General features: G+C 41.7%; 1 long non-coding RNA gene across 5 annotated transcripts; it reads left to right on the plus strand.

Moving 5' to 3' along the window:
* Positions 1-8,778: 8,778 nt before the first annotated feature.
* Positions 8,779-10,866, plus strand: LOC108828995 (uncharacterized). 5 transcript variants are annotated; one of them, XR_008944894.1, is made up of 7 exons: positions 8,779-8,928; positions 9,057-9,146; positions 9,248-9,373; positions 9,456-9,536; positions 9,616-9,819; positions 10,049-10,154; positions 10,241-10,866. It is a non-coding gene; the product is annotated as an uncharacterized LOC108828995 (long non-coding RNA). The 5 variants fall into 5 exon arrangements; XR_008944895.1 differs by having other exon boundaries at positions 8,786-9,146; positions 9,456-9,506; positions 9,616-9,662; positions 9,738-9,819; XR_001945895.2 differs by having other exon boundaries at positions 8,787-9,146; positions 9,616-9,662; positions 9,738-9,819.
* The last annotated feature ends 4,182 nt before the right edge of the window (positions 10,867-15,048 follow it).

Consider the following 15,048-nt stretch of genomic DNA (forward strand, 5'->3'; position numbering starts at 1 on the left):
CAGTAAAGCTTCTTATTTGTAACTTCTGATTTTTTTACTGTGTCGCAGTCAACTTTCATCAAGTGATCTATAAATTAAGCGTACATCGGTTGAACACCTTTCAAAACCTCCTCAAAAAGGGTTCACTTTAGAGCATCTCCAATGTACACCTCTATTTTTTCCTCTAAAATAAAGAAACTCTATTATAGAGGTGGATTTGCTCTAATGTATGTCTCTATAATAGAGTTTCTCTATTTTAGAGGAAAATATAGAGAAATTCTACTTTTTGTCTGTTGGGGTCAAAATCGGTCAAGACGAAATCGATGTCCGAAAGTCTCGGAAAAACATGAAAAATGTTAGAGCAACCTCGAGAGACTAATTGTTAATCGAGAAACCTCAGGAAAAAATTAAGTTCGAGATTAATCATCTCGAAATCAACTGCTAGAAACATTTTCTACACAAGGAAAAACCTACGGAAAACTAAAAACGCAAACAACACGCACACGCCGAAGGAACCGAGCAGCCCACTTCCGGACGTGGCCGTGGCCGCCGGGCGGCTAGCCCCGTGCTGGCCGTGGCCGCCGGCGGCTAGCGCCCGTGCTGGCCGTGGCCGCCGGGCGGCTAGCCCCGTGCTGGCCGTGGCCGCCGGCGGCTAGCGCCCGTGCTGGTCGTGGTCGCCGGCGGCTAGCCCCGTGCTGGCTCGGGTCATCAGACGGATAGTCTTCGTGTGTAAGTTCCAGGCCTCCGGGTCGCCAGAAATCCGTGTTTTGCGACTTTCCGAGATCCCGCAAACAAAACTCCTTTTCCTGCTCCAAGATTCCAAGGAACCCGTAAGACGTCAACGGACAGGAAGACTTCGTATAAAACGGCGATGGTTATCTTAAAACACCATTCACCTCGGCAATGGATCGAAGATCTTCCGAAAGACTCGACATCCAAGTAGGAGCATCCTTTTAAAGGAATCGTAGAAAAACAGCGGAAGTCCGGAAGACGGCCCGAAAGGGACCAAACCCGATCGGACGACTAATTTACGATTTTCTAAAAGGATAGATGCGACGGTTTACAATTATCTTCGCCTGACGAGATAAATGTTAAACTTCCGAAAAGATAAATGTCAACTTTCCGAAAAGATAAATGTCAACTTTTCCGATAAACGCGAAAGCCAACGAAAATGGAAAAAGTCCAGCCCGCGGCAGACTCAGCCCATCAGGGATAGACCGTCATATGGGAGTATATAAGCAAAGCTAGGAGCAGAGGAAGGGGGATCCGAAATCAGAAGAAAGAAACCACTCCAGAGCAACTTAGAACTTAGGCGTTTATTTCCTTTTTAGCGAGCTGCGACTCAACTAGGTTAGATCTAGGTTTTGAGACTAGCGACGATCGACAGCTCTTGCGGCCGAGATCTCGACCTGTTGTCCAACGCTCTCCGCAGATTCGGAAATAAGATTCTTTCTTTTTGCTCTCTTTATTTTACGCATTTATTCCCAAACTAGACTCGTATTAACTTTGTCGTGCGTGGCCCAGCAGATAGCCGGGATCCTCGGGGAAAACTAGGTCAACTTAGTTTTCCTACGTTTTAACTTAACTAAAGTCGACAGTGCGAATTTCGGTTCCCACAGTTTGGCGCTAGAAGGAGGGGGATTCACGGCTTTATCTTTCTCGCAACTACGCACGCCCAGTTAAGCATGTCTGTTGACGCGGAAAAAGACAAGCAAACGCACGACGAATCAGCCGTCGATGCCAACGCTGAGAAGACTCCTGCCGGAAACGTATCGACGGTCACTGCCGAGGCAAACACCGCGATGCTGGACCAGGTGAAGGAACTGTTCGCCACCGCCCAGAAACGGTCGGAAGAACAAGAGAAACTAATGGCTTCACTCGCTAAACAGGTCAATACCTTAACAGCGAAAAGCAAACTCCCGCGCGGATCCACTAAGGTGAGGCGTGTCAGGAGGCTTGACTTCGGAACTCCCGGAGACCAAGAAAAAGATGCCCCGAGAAAATCCCCGAAACTCGTCCCCGACGATGCCACTCCGACGGGGCAAAAGAAAACGACATGCAACCTTCCACCTCCCGCAAGGGGCAACGAAGGAGACGACGTCGAAAGGATCAATCTAGATGTCAGCGATCAATCGGATCCGTCCGACGAAGACGCCGACATCCACCACAGAAGGACCCGAAGTCAGTCAGCTCGACTGGCGGCAGCCTTCGAAAAACCCATGACAGAAGAGGAAGAAGACCTCTACTGGTCAGAGCAAGAAAGGTTGGCTGAGGACCAGACTCGGGCCTATCGCCGCCAACGTAGACAGAGGAGCGCGAGCGGCGCCAACGAAATCCACGATTTGCGCGAGTACATCGCCAAAACTGCAGCCGAGGTGAAAGCGGTAAAATCGCAGATTCACCACGCGACCAGCACTGCCCCCGAGATCGACCTGCTCCTCGAGGAGTCGAGAAAAACTCCGTTCACCTCTCGAATCACGGAGGCACGAGTCTCAGATCCTGGGAAAATAAAGCTTCCCACCTACGATGGAACCACAGACCCAAAAGCACATCTGCAGTCTTTCCAGATTGCGATGGCAAGGTCTAAACTTCCGGAGCGGGAAAAGGACGTCGGCTGCTGTCTCCTATTCGTCGAGAACCTCAGAGGTGCTGCGCTCGAGTGGTTCTCCCACTTGAAAAGAAACTCCATCGGAAGTTTCCGCCAACTTGCTTCGGCTTTTCTGAAGCAATTCTCCATGTTCATGGACAGGGAAACTTCCGACGTAGACCTTTGGAGTCTAATTCAAAAGGAAGACGAACCGCTCCGCGACTACATAAGGAGGTTCAAACTCGTGATGTCCAGGGTAACAGGCCTCAGCGACAGAGTCGCCATCGACGCCCTGAGGAAGAACCTCTGGTACAAATCGAAATTCCGAAAGTGGATTTCTCTGGAAAGGCCACGCACCATCCAGGACACTCTCCACAAGGCAACGGATTTCATCATCATGGAAGAAGAGATGAAAATCCTAGCGCAAAAGCATGGACCGCCGAAAGCGTCCGGCAAGAAGAAAACCTCTCGTAACGACAAATACGTCCATCACGAAGGGGAAGACGTCCAAGGCGAACATAACTACGCCGTTAATTCCGAACAAGGGAGGACCTCCGGAAACACCTGGACGCGGAACTCGTACAAGGACAATTCCAGCTGCGAGTTCCATCAGACGAGAGGTCACTCCACCGCCAACTGCAAAGTCCTCGGCGCTAGACTCATTATGAAGCTGCTCGACGGCAAACTAGCAACGGACAAGAGCATGAAAGACCTGATCCTAGATTCTGACCGTCCGCCGAGGACCGACAGAGCCAATCCCAATAACGCTCCTGGAACTCAATCGGGCGAAAAACGCGAACGGAGACAAGATGGCGAAGGAAACAACAACAACCGCCAAAGGATCAACATGGTCATCGGAGGATCGCATTTTTACCAAGACTCTGTTTCGTCGATCAAAGCCTACGGACGGAAGGCCGAGACGAGCCCCGGATGGTGTCCGGAGGACGACGTTCCCGGTCACGCAATCACCTTCGAGGAACAGGATACGACCGGACTCGATAAACCCCACTACGATCCTCTGGTCATCGACTTGGTGATTCAAGATCTCGAAGTCGGCCGCATCCTCATCGACACAGGAAGCACGGTCAATATCATGTTCCGCGACACTCTGCAGAGGATGAACATACCCCTCGGAGAAGTCATCCCAGAGCCAAGACCACTAACTGGATTCTCGGGCGTCACATCCATGACCCTCGGAAAAATCAGACTCGCGGTCATGGCTAAAGAAGTCACGAAGATCGTCGAATTCGCGGTAGTGGATAACCCGGCTATCTATAACGCCATAATGGGAACTCCTTGGATAAATGCCATGAAGGCAGTCCCGTCCACTTACCATATCGGCGTCAAGTTTCCAACACCAACTGGAACAGCGGTAATCTGGGGAAGCCAAAAACAGTCGCGACTCTGCTTCCTAGCCGAACATAAACTTCGCAGCAATCGGAACGCCCCAGTAGCTAACCCAAAGCGAACCAAGAAGAACCTGAGTACCTCCGAGAACTCAGCAAAAAGCAACTCGGATTTGTCCGAACAGGCCACAACTCAGGATAGTGGAAAATCCTCGAGTCCATCGCCGAAAAAACAAATGATCCAACTCCCGACGCGACGCCGACTTAGCTGAAACAGTCAAGGCGCCAGAAATCGTGGAGTAATAACAACCGTGATAGAAACAGAACTACGAGATGGCTTGATCCTCGTAAGAGGTACGTAGGCAGCTCGTCGCAACCCGACGAGTTCAGCTATCCCCTCGCCAAAAAGGGGGGGGAGATGGGGACGGATATCCTTGTACTCCCGCAAAACACTTTTCGCATGTAATCTACATCATAAATTATAATTTCTTTTGATTCAAACGCTTACTCAACGCGTAAACACTAAGGAAAACGAAAATCATATCTTTGAGGAACGCGATACATCGTTAGTTCCCGAAAAGTCTTGATTCTCCATTCTCCTCCAAACAGTCCATCCGCGACTCTAAAAACTCCACCAAACAGTCCATCCGCGACTCTAAAATTCGCTTCCGTCGATTGGCCCCGACGGAGAAATATAGAAACGTTTCACTCAATCAAATTCGTAGACCGGCTTCTAACGGAGTCCTTTTGTATCCGACAAGGATATCATAGCGCGCTATACAAAAAATCCAAATTTTGGTTAGCTCTTCGTAAAGGAAGTAGCTCGACTCGTATCCAAACGAATCATATAAGCCGATAAGCACTTCGCAGATTCTAGAACGGTACGAGTCAGGTCGAAATCGCAAACAAGCAAAACGAAAGCCGATTTGTCATCGCACAGCTTTAATCCAAAAGTAGACCTAGGTCTTGCCCTAAACCCAGTCTTGCTGGTATCTAAGACATCTCATAGGCATAAGTATCCAGAATACGAGATCCCAAAATTTGCCTCTTATCGCTTACAAACCTAACGTTCGCTACAAAGCGACCTACGGGCTAGCGACAAAAAAAGAGATTGAATGCGAAGTGACTACACGTATTCAAACCCTCTACACTTGACGAAAGTATAAATCAAAACGCATAGTTCATAAAAGGCATTTATAACAGGGATTCGAAAGCCACCAACGGCCGATCCCGAAAACATAAAGTCACGCGACCTCCTAAGGGTCGCAACACATACATACAACGGCCACATTTGGCCTATCACAAATTATAATCAAATGCATAGCAGTCGGTTAGAGAAATTCCGAACGAAGAATCGGGCTGGTCGACCTCTTCACCCCCGTCGCCTGCATTTGAACCCTCGCCTACATCCGCCGTATCTTCCGAGACTTGGATAGGATTCCAGAGTTCTGGAATTCTCCCTTCGATCGGAGGAACAAAGGATTCGGCATTGGCACATATTCTCATCGAGCCATCCATCGTGGCAAGTTCGCCGGAAAGAGAGAAGTCCTCACGCTGCATCTTGCTGAGGTACCGACCGAACCACGGCACTCGCGAAAATCACCTACAAAGTCCTGAGCCTCTTTGCACGGTTCGAACTCAGTAGAAAAATTTCGGCCCTTCGGTTCATCTCGGCGGCAGCTCTTCTCCGTCCGCTCCTTTCCGCACGAGCGAGGGCTCGAGCCTGGACCTTGGCTTGCCGGCGATTTTGCTCCTCCACCTCCAACCGATACTTAGCAAATTCCCTTTCCGTTTCCTCCGCTTTGAAACGGGCCAGCCGGGCAGTGCGGAAACTCCCATCAATCGATGCATTCCAAACTCTCACGGCCTGCAAAAGGCCAAGGTCAAATAAAAAGAAAAGAGGAGTTACTCAAGTTTCAAAAACAAACCTCGTTGACCAAGCGAGCACCCTCCGCAGTCACCTTGTCCCTCTCCTCGTTGTCCAAAGACTCGTCACGGGAAAATGTCGGAGGGAGTTCGTCAAAGAAGTCACCCGGGGGAGGAACGTCCCGATTCTCTGAGGTAAAGCCAGGATCGTATCTCGGCGGCGCGCCATCTCCCGACGAGGTCTCGAAAGCGATCCCTTTATCCTTACGAGGTCTCCGCCTCTGCCTCAAAGGGGCAAAAACGTAGGACCTATCGTTGACACAGGGCCGCGTACCACCTCACGATCGGTGAAGCGCGACCGCCCCTCGAATCCGGTCGAGAGTGTGAAGGAGTTCCAAGAGGGCCTCGACCTAATATTCCTCTTGACCGAAAGATCGGAAAGAACATGTGCGAGACACCTGTTCTTTAAAAAAAAAAAAAAAAAAAAAACACCAAACGCACGTTCAGTATTCGCCTTTCAGATTATAAGAGAGGGGATGCGACAATCTTACCTCGCTGGTACAACCAGTCCGTCGGGAATAGGTGGAGAAAGCCTTCCTCGACAGACTCTCCATCTATTCTCACAAAAAGAAACGATCGACATGATCCTTGGCGTGCGAGGTAACTCCATTGATTATCGAAAAATGGTTGGTCCTCCGCTTCATGGAGTATACTCCATTGATGCTCGTTGCCTTGGAGTTCCATAACCCTTCGAAATCGGCAGGGGCTAAGGTCTATCCCTAACTCGTAACTCAAAATCACAACGCCGAGCCAGCTCTCCAAAGCTGACACGTTCAGCTGGCTGATTGCGATTCCGAAACGGTCGAGGGCCTGAACAATGACCCCAGGGATTGGGAACCACAGTCGACATTGTGTCAAGAACTCCTCGTAACAAGTAAAGTAACCTTCCGGAGGATGCTCGAACTCTCATTCCCGCGGGGAATGCGAAACACGACTCCCTCCGGAACTCCATAAAACTCTCGAAGAGTTTCGAGATATTCGGGGGATACTTCGCTCGGTGAGTCAATTCCTCTACGCGCCCTCAGAGGTCGCCGGGGAATCGGGACCACGGGAAGGGGAGCATCAGTGCCAAAGACAGCGTCGCAGTAACGCGTTCCTGTTGATCTCTGAAACCTCGGGCTTCGATTTCTTCCTCAGCGTGAAAACTATCCGAGGACAGTGAGACTGCCTCCTCGAGGATTTTGATCTTGAAGTCATTCTTTTCTTAAAAAGTAGAGAGAGAAATTTGCAAGAGAGAGATTAACTTGAGATTCTTGGGTGAAGTAAGATTGGTAAAGATTCATAAAGTCTTTATAGGCAAAATTTTTACTATTCACCCCGACCTTCGACACGATTTCGTCTCCCTACTTTCCTCGCGAACCATACCGCAAGCTAGGACCTACGAACCCTACGGCTCCTAGCTAGCTGGGGGGCTAACTGTTGGGGTCAAAATCGGTCAAGACGAAATCGATGTCCGAAAGTCTCGGAAACATGAAAAATGTTAGAGCAACCTCGAGAGACTAATTGTTAATCGAGAAACCTCAGGAAAAATTAAGTTCGAGATTAATCATCTCGAAATCAACTGCTAGAAACATTTTCTACACAAGAAAAACCTACGGAAAACTAAAAACGCAAAAAACACGCACACGCCGAAGGACCGAGCAGCCCACTTCCGGACGTGGCCGTGGTCGCCGGGCGGCTAGCCCCGGCTGGCCGTGGCCGCCGGCGGCTAGCGCCCGTGCTGGCCATGGCCGCCGGGCGGCTAGCCCCATGCTGGCCGTGGCCGCCGGGCGGCTAGCCCCGTGCTGGCCGTGGCCGCCGGCGGCTAGCGCCCGTGCTGGTCGTGGTCGCCGGCGGCTAGCCCCGTGCTGGCTCGGGTCATCGGACGGCTAGTCTTCATGTGTAAGTTCCAGGCCTCCGGGTCGCCAGAAATCCGTGTTTTGCGACTTTCCGAGATCCCGCAAACAAAACTCCTTTTCCTGCTCCAAGATTCCAAGGAACCCGTAAGACGTCAACGGACAGGAAGACTTCGTATAAAACGGCGATGGTTATCTTAAAACACCATTCACCTCGGCATTGGATCGAAGATCTTCCGAAAGACTCGACATCCAAGTAGGAGCATCCTTTCAAAGGAATCGTAGAAAAACAGCGGAAGTCCGGAAGACGGCCCGAAAGGGACCAAACCCGATCGGACGACTCATTTACGATTTTCTAAAAGGATAGATGCGACGGTTTACAATTATCTTCGCCTGACGAGATAAATGTTAAACTTCCGAAAAGATAAATGTCAACTTTCCGAAAAGATAAATGTCAACTTTCCCGATAAACGCGAAAGCCGACGAAAATGGAAAAAGTCCAGCCCGCGGCAGACTCAGCCCATCAGGGATAGACCGTCATTTGGGAGTATATAAGCAAAGCTAGGAGCAGAGGAAGGGGGATCCGAAATCAGAAGAAAGAAACCACTCCAGAGCAACTTAGAACTTAGGCGTTTATTTTCTTTTTTAGCGAGCTGCGACTCAACTAGGTTAGATCTAGGTTTTGAGACTAGCGACGATCGACAGCTCTTGCGGCCGAGATCTCGACCTGTTGTCCAACGCTCTCCGCAGATTCGGAAATAAGATTTTTTCTTTTTGCTCTCTTTATTTTACGCATTTATTCCCAAACTAGACTCGTATTAACTTTGTCGTGCGTGGCCCAGCAGATAGCCGGGATCCTCGGGGAAAACTAGGTCAACTTAGTTTTCCTACGTTTTAACTTAACTAAAATCGACAGTGCGAATTTCGGTTCCCATATTGCCTCTATATTTAGAGATGAAAATAGCATATCTCTATATTTTCCTCTATAAATAGAGAAACTCTATTATAGAAGCATACATTGGAGCAAATCCACCTCTATAATAGAGTTTCTCTATTTTAGAGAAAAATAGAGGAAAATAGAGGAAAATATAGAGATTAAAATAGAGGTGGGTTGAAGATGGTCTTATGAGATCAGTCTCTTCGATTGTAACAAGCACTAATCAGAACTTTAAAGTCTCGACGCCCCCGTTTCTGTTAGATTGATGGAGAAGACCCTTTTGTTGAGATTGCACCATATCTATTCAAAGTTGTTCAGGTTCTGTAACAATGAAGACTTGATATCACTGGTGGATCTCAATTACAAACGTTCCCCCGGTTGTCGTCTATCTTATTTTTTAATTAACACAAACCAACCAGATGCAGATGATGTTTGTTTGATTGCAGATATTATTCGGGAAATAAGGGGAATCAAGACCACTTATAACGATGAAAGCCAACAGGCCAGTTAATCATGTTCACCCTAAGAATAGAGAGGTACGTACCAGCTGGACCACCTTAGCTATGTTGATCGGTTTGAAACTATTAGCGGCTTGCTTCCACATTTTTTATAAATATCACAAAGTGCCACTCTGCAGGGGCACAAATGTCTACTTCAGTGTTTTCTACAACCCTCGCAAACAAGCTTGATGAGAAATTGGTACTCACGGGTGATGAGCATAAGGTCATTGTAGCAACAAACATAAACCCGAAGTTAGTTGGAGGTACAACTTCCAGTAACTTTTATCATTTCATGCTTTCAATTTGTAAAAAACTGTAACTGCTATTTTAATAAAATTTCCCCAGGTCGACTCTTCCTAAATGCTACTTCATCACACATTTTTGTTTTGACAAAGAGTGTGTCTCTAGCCAAAGCTTCTTTGATGCGTTAGCTTTTTAACAACTCACGTTAACATATTTTAATTTCCAGTCTCATAAACTAAACATTACTCATGGACATTGCTAGGGATATTGCCAGAAACTGGAATCTGTTACAGTTGCGGAGCTTAATGCGTATGTCCTAAACTCGGAGCCACAAATGCAACCTCAACTCCTCTCATCCATTACTTTTACTTCTAATCTATATAGGTTAATGATTCCGATGTCATGCAACCACAGGCAGCAGATTTTTCTGCACTTTTGAAGTGGACAATATTGACATCTAGAACAGGTAGTGCATCTCATGTTCTAAATGCTGAAGAAAAATTAAATGCTGAAGAAAAATTCAAAAGATTTCTTATCATTTACATGAACAACATGTAATAATTAGAACGAGAAAGCTGTTGCAGTTGTGAGGTTCACCATATACTAAACAGAACATCCTTCATACTCTTTGATTTATAAGGAGAGTACCTTTTAACCAACCACGTCTACCCACTCTCATTATGTGATTTATGCAGGTACTGTGTGCAAATGTACGTCTCTGATGCCTCTGAATCTGATTGTGTTTCTGGCTTTCGATGTGCCAGTCACCAAGTTGACACTGCAACGGTTTCACATCTAATGGTAACATCACCCAGACACTAAAATTTCACATATGTTTAGGCTCTTTACCAAATACGAGCACTGATAACAGAACCCATGTGTTGAAGATCCAGATAAGTGATCCTTTCCACTATGCCTAAAGGATTTAGTGGGCATGACCGACACTTTCCAGTTAAAGCTGGACTGCATTCAACTTTACAACGAAACATCAGACTTTTACAATGGCACGGACCTTTGACCACAACGAATATCTGTCACAACCTAACTTTGAGGAAAATCTATGTTCATACATTATATGCAACTCTACACCTCGCTTGCTTTAGTATTTAGATATTTTAACTATCCATGCCCAGGGAGGTGATAATAACCCAGGTGATGAGATGCCTAGAGCTTGAACTGTGATAACAAAGCCCTCCCTTGGTTTAAGCAGAGCAAAACCCTTGAGGCCAGTGTATGGATGAATGCATCCGGGATTGTTGAAGGAGCTGTTTCTGCGAGTGCACCTTCACTTGCTGAACCTATTCCACGTCTAATAAATGTTGAGAGGATGTAACTTCCAGAAGAAGAGCCAGTGAGCAAAAGTCTCCGGAAGACTTGGTTCTTTAACTTAGTGAGCTACTGTGATGACTGATCACCACTGCTACTCCATTTGTAATGTGCATAACTACATTTTAGACCCTCCACTGTTGGATTTTTTTTTTTTAATAGCCTTGGGGAGAGCGTTGCTTATGAATCAAGTGTCAATAATTGATGGAACCTTAGACACCCATACAACATTGCTATTATTTGACAATGAAGGAAGACAACATGCTATAAGCCTAACTGCTAGAGTCCAAGCCTACGGATTAGCACTTCAAGAGCTCCCTTACCCGTAATGAGCTCAAGAAGCAGACCAACGATTTATTTGTCATTTTGTATTTTTCACTGAATTCATTTTCTATTTTTAATATATATGGTCACATTCTGAAATTTTATAGCATAATACACTTTGAGTTAGGAAGCTTATTCCCTTTGGAACTCGTTTTTTGACGAGATGGTTTTAGACCATTTTCGGTAAGTTTTCCGGGCGAAGACGTTCGTCGGATAACTGAATGGTTGACAAACACTATGGAGTAGTGTATTAATATGTCAAAAACAACGTTCGTTTGAATAAGAAATGTTGGTCCAAAGTCATTGACTTGGAAAGCTTCTAAGCTTGAATATTTGACTATGTTTAAAAACTAGTAAATGTCCAACATAAAATATGAGGTGTGAATCCTCTTGTTTATATATGGAGAAGTATGAATATACTATAGTATATTTCTGGAAAAATATACCGGTTGAAATGTGTGTGCACAAAACCGAGTTAACCAAATTAAATTTGGAATTGAGTTTAAAATTTGGTCAATGGACTATAACCGTCATTTTATTATTGTAACCGAATTCAAATCAATTTAGTGATTGTCTTAAATTATTTAGTAATTAAAAGAAATCATAAATATTTTTTTTATATCAAAAATGTTTTTTGACTATGTCATTATGGTTGTTTTGACAATATCATAATGATTGATTCATATTAATTACAGGAATCAATGTCGTAATGTTTTGTGGTCTTTGCTTTTGGAAAAGCTTATAAAACCCACTACTCTCCATATTGTGATACACACACGAACACATTGATATGAACAACAACAAAATTCTCTTGAATAGTTATGTTTTATTTTTTTTTTGTCTGAGAGTACAACACAAAACTAGTTTCGCCAGGCTTCTGATAGAGTGACGCAAATTCAGAAGATTGTTTGCAGTTGTATCCTGGGACTCATTACGTTATCGAACCGTCGCACTACGGGACGTATTTTGAGTTAAGGAAAGAGATAATATCTCGCCTCTGCAGTTATATCATATTTTTCTTACTCTTTGGTATAGTTTTATCATTTTTATTCTTTACAATATTCAGTAATCCGTAGTTTATAAAATACGGTTCTATCACCCTTCTATTCTAACTATAGTATTTGTAAAAGAAAATGGAAAAGTTAGTCGAGGCATGTGCCCCCGTACCATATACTCTCCGTCCGCCACTCAGTATATGACCCATTTTTTCATCTTCTAATCTTTCTTATCCTCTGCTCACCACTCACCACAATCTCACCGTAAGCCAAGTATCATCTCCTCCTCATAAATACTTAAGCCAATCATAAAATTAATAATGGTTCTTAAGAATTCACTTGCTTTAATAAATTCAAAACTCAAAACCACACTTTTCACATACAATGCAATGGCCTTCTAAACAAATAATTGGACCAAACGATTGATTTCACACAGTCAACGTCTTCGCACCTATCCCAGCAACAATTCACATTGTACCGTAAATATGTCAGTAGCATGAGATAAATACTATAAACCTCAAAAATGTCACCGCCATTCTAGAGCCAGAAAATAAAAGTTTTAAAATACCACTAACACAAAAGAAATTTAAACACATCACTTATTGTGATATATAATCAACTACTACTACAGGGATTCAGCCGATGAAGAGTTTCTCTTGACCTAAAAAAAACTTCAAAACAAATTAGACTGAACCACTATCAAATATGGAACCAAAAAGTAAATTTAAACTCATTAGAAAACAAAATATAAGAACCTTTTGAGGCTCCATAGAACGTCCACATCAGCGTTAAAAAATTCTTCAAAAGATGTCATATGTCACTATTATTATTTATTTTTTAAAAATTCAAAAGATGTCATATGTCACTATTATTATTTTTAAAAAAATATATAATATAAGAAATATTACATTAAAATATCCATAATGTATTATTACCATTTCATATTTAAAAGTTGAATAAATGAATTCGAAAATTAGAATAAAATTATATACAATATAAGAAATGGTAGTATTACATTTTTTTACATTTAGTTTACATTTTTATTATTTCCAAAACAACTAAATGTAATTTTTCCCAAAAGATGCCACCTGACATTATTAAAAAAAAGTAAATATGAAATAAAAAAATGAATAATAATCAACTATAAAATATAAGAAATATAAATATTACATAAACATCTATCGTAATATTAAAATTTGATATAAAAGAAATAAAATTAGAGTAAGTACATATACAAGATAAATAATAAAAATAAGTAAATTTTTAATATAAGAAATAGAAAAACTACATCAAACATATGTCTGAAAATATGTAGTAAAATTAATAATAATTAAATATGAAATATAAGAAATAGACATATTACACTAACCATCTATCATAATATTAAAATTTGATATAAAAGTAAAACAATAAAATAAGTAAATATACAATATAAGAAAAAGTAAAAATAAGTAAATATACAATATAAAAATGTAAAAACTACATTACACACCTATCTTAAAAAATTTACGGTTTTACATTTTTATTATTTCCAAATATTTTTATAAGTAAATATACAATATAAGAAAATAAGCATATATACAATATAAAGCAGGAAAATTAGAATAAGTAAATATACAATATAAAAAAAAAAAAATAAGTAAATGAATATACAATTAAGAAATACAAATATTACATTAAAAATCTATCGTAAATAGAATATTACGATTTGATATAAAATGCCAAACAATTAGAATAAGTAAATACACAATATAAGAAAAATAAACAATAACTAAATAAACAATTTAAGAATGGAAAAACTACATTAAAATCTATCTGAAAATATATAGTTGTAACTTTTATTATTTCCAAATTTTTTTATAAGTAAATAAACACTATAAACAAGCATACAATATAAGAAGTAGAAATACTACATTAAACATATATCATAATATTATCATTTGATATAAAAGCAAGAAAATTAGAATAAATAAATATACAATATAAGAAAAAAAATAAATAATAAGTAAATATACAAAATTAAAAATTTACATTAAACTTCTATCGTAAAGATAAATAGAAATATTACATAAAATATAGTAAAAACCTCTTCTATACAAATAAATATGTTTGGATAAGTTCGAATTTGTGTTACAAAAAAAAGTGTTAAAAAAGGATAAGTTCACATGCAAATAGTGAAGAATCAACTTACATGAAATATTTCTCATATGGTTTCATAACTCATAGTTTTTTCATCTCTAGGTATAAGTGTCTTGCACATTCTCCATAAAAATGTAAATATGTGAAAAATATACTTATCATTCAATTTTGCAGTTATAGCGCTTGCAAAGGAAATATAGAGTAGAGACTGCATTTTGAAAATAAAAATATATTGTTTCCAAACCAGTAAGATGGAGAGAACGGCAAGTGAAAATTATGGACTTTTTACCATGCACATGACTATTTTCAGTCTTCTCCTTTCATGTCATCACACAAATGAGCAAGAATCATTCTTTCCTAAGAACAAAAAGAAAAGAAAACATAACGAGTTACAACTTTCTGGAATGATGGTAAGTATTATTGAACAATAACTAAGAAACCAAGTCCAGATCTATCATAAGCAAACACACCAGCCATAAACACACACAAGCAATGGTAAGACACAATCAAATCTTTTATCATAAACAATTGTAACACAAGGAGGGAGGGACACAACCATCTATCATAAACAAACACACCATCTATAAACACAGACGCGATTAATATTACAAGTTAAAGAGTATACCATATTGATCTTTAAGATAGATAATATTATTTTACTTTTTGCATGTGATTGTGTATAAATGTGAAAAACAAATTCGAAAAAACTAAATTAGATTTATATTAAGGATACAACTATTAGTTATATGTTTCTTTGTTAAAAATAATCGAAGTGACATAATGTTAGAAACTAAATTAGAACAAACTTCACAAAACATGATTCTATTTTTGATTTGTAATTTGATTTGTTAAATAATAGACAAATTTGACGTGATAAAAATAAAAAATTAATTTACGGGCACGATTCGTTT

The sequence above is a fragment of the Raphanus sativus genome, chromosome 4 (genome assembly GCF_000801105.2).
Source record: "Raphanus sativus cultivar WK10039 chromosome 4, ASM80110v3, whole genome shotgun sequence".
NCBI lineage: Eukaryota > Viridiplantae > Streptophyta > Magnoliopsida > Brassicales > Brassicaceae > Raphanus > Raphanus sativus.